Source organism: Monopterus albus, unplaced genomic scaffold (genome assembly GCF_001952655.1).
Source record: "Monopterus albus unplaced genomic scaffold, M_albus_1.0 scaffold76.1, whole genome shotgun sequence".
Lineage (NCBI taxonomy): Eukaryota > Metazoa > Chordata > Actinopteri > Synbranchiformes > Synbranchidae > Monopterus > Monopterus albus.
In genome coordinates, this window is record NW_018127956.1 from 361,939 (window position 1) to 364,627 (window position 2,689).

The following is a 2,689-nucleotide window of genomic DNA, read 5'->3' on the forward strand; positions in this document are numbered from 1 at the left end:
ATGGGCCCTGAGTGAGAGACTGGCCATCAATGTTTCAGGCATGCGTTATGAAACGCAGCTTCGCACCTTAGCCCAGTTCCCTGACTCCATGCTTGGGGACCCTAGACGGAGGTCACGATACTTTGACCCTCTTCGAAATGAGATCTTCCTCGATCGCAACCGGGCCTGCTTTGATGCTATTCTGTATTTTTACCAGTCCGGTGGGAGGCTTCGGAGGCCTGCAAACATACCCCTGGACATCTTCATGGATGAGTTGAGCTTCTACGAGCTGGGAGAGGACATCATAAGCCGCTTCAAGGAGGATGAAGGTTTTCCAAAAGAGGAGGAGAGGCCCCTGCCATCCAATGAAATTCAGAAAAAACTGTGGATGCTGTTTGAGCATCCTGAGTCCTCATCGGGCGCACGTATCATAGCCATTATAAGTGTTATGGTCATTGTGGTATCCATCCTCATCTTCTGCTTGGAGACGCTGCCTGACTTCAGGAATGATAAAGAAGCACGAGAGGTAGGAAATGTGCATAAAGTCTTGCTCTGCTGTATGTTTGGGAGGCAGAATTGTATAAAGAGGTGCCCATAATATAGTTGAAAAGTTTACAGGCTTTCAAAAAAGTCAGATGGATGGCATTATGAGGAGCGATAATGGTGTGCATTATGCATTTAAACAAACCAGTGGTTGGCAGATTAAAAACAAAAACACTTGGAATGCCACTGACTGAAGAAACTGTGGATTAAAGCAAAATTAAAAATGCATATAGGAGGGGCTAGTAGTCATTTTGAAAGTCTTTCTCCACTTAGTTTAGTTAATGTTTATCATGGTTTTATGTTCAGCAGAAGACCAATTAATTCACTTGCTAAAACATAGACAGAAAAACTGATAAATGATTTTTAAAAATCAAATGCAAAATCAAACCACCTGGGTATAGGTTCTTGAATCTTGTGTCAAAGGGACACATGATGTCATGGGAAGCAAGTGCTTAGGTAAAAACACACTTAGTGTGTAGTACAGTGTGTTAAGAGGAAAAATACAAACATGTGACCAACTGTTGACCAATATATCTGGAAGCAGGCCAGAGAGACAGAGACTGAAGAAGGCTAGTGGTGTGATTATTTTAGTCTGCAGTTAAATTTGATATACTCAGATTCAGAAAACGCTAAAGGGTACAGGGAGTGAGGGGTGGGGCCTGGAATACCAATAAAAGGAGACAAATGAAGAATGGGGTGAGGAGATAGTCAGGTGTGCTAATAAAAGGTCACACAAGTGATTGCACACATTGACAAAGGTGAGCCAAAGCTTTCCGGTTGCATAGAATTAGAGACTTAAAGGTCTCACAGGATGAAGAGTACATACTGGGTCATGTTAACACATTCCTCCAAGAATGCTGTGCTAGGCCAGGCTGTCTTTGCACCACGGTGCTGCTAGGAAACTGTACTGTAACTCACTCCCGTCCAGGTCAGCTGCAAACCCACTGAGCTGCATTGGCAACGTTACACAGCTGCAGTGGCGAGGGAGACGGGGTAGCGATGAAGTTGGAGATGGATGAGGAGTGGTGCAAGGAGGAGAAGCTCTCATGTTTCTCTTCAGAGATCTCACTGGGTTATATTTAGTCTTAGGAGAGCCCTTGGAGCACATCAACACATAGATGTCCACCTTTAGTAATAAACACAGTCACTGACCTGCTATTGAAAGTCATAAGGAATACTCCGGGTTTATTTAAACTGCCCTGAAACTTTATATATTACCTGCAGCCCATTACAGCATACCAAACGGATCCTTTTATATCTATGCCATTGTTTTCCTGCTTGCTAATTGTAAGATGTTTATTGGATGGCCACCATATAATGCTTGAATGTAATGCTGACTGACACGGAGGAAGGAGAGACAGGTGGGCTGAAAAAGAGATTGATACAGCTATGACTGAAATGTAAAGCCAGACACATCAGATGCTCTTATGATGCTGCCAAAAGTGAGAACCAGTGAGATGGTGGGGAAGGTTTAGTGTAGATTATTAGGACAGCACAAAAACAGTGTCTAAGTAGCAGTTTGTAAAACTACATAAAGGAATATAGGCAGCAACCATCCTGCATTGAAAGACATAGTTTGACATTTGTAGAAATACATGCATATATATTCTTACCAAGACTTGGATGAGCACAGTGACACCATTCTTCAGTCTGCATGTTAAATGTTGTGGGAGGCACCAGGGGTGGATCGAAAAATTTTTGAATGGGGTGGTCAGGCTAGGGCACAGACTCAGAGAGGGGTGGTACATTTGAAATAATGTAAAAAGTTGATTAAACTCCTGGTTCGATGAAATAATAAAATATACATTAATAATCATATTGTTTATATTGTTTATTTTGTTTAAAAATGAGACACACCTTGTGCTTTCTTTAGCTCAATTTGGCTGTGCTCCTTATTCACTCCTGTCTGGGGACATCACTGCTGCACAGTGGTTCCTCCCCACTGAGGTGAATCCTGCCAAGTACGTCATAACAGGACAATCGGACAAATGAATGCAAATATTATGCTGCATGCATTATATAATATGAAACTAATTAGATTAATATCAATTATAAAACACCAGAAAAATATTAGCTAAAAATATAGTATTTTTCATTTTGCATTCGTTAATACTGATAAACATCTTTTTTTTTTTTTTTTTTTTTGATCTTGGCGGGGGGGCCAATT

General features: G+C 41.4%; 1 pseudogene; it reads left to right on the top strand.

Moving 5' to 3' along the window:
* LOC109963613 (potassium voltage-gated channel subfamily A member 7-like) overlaps positions 1 to 2,689 on the top strand; it is a 5,657-nt pseudogene that overhangs the window by 1,477 nt on the left and 1,491 nt on the right.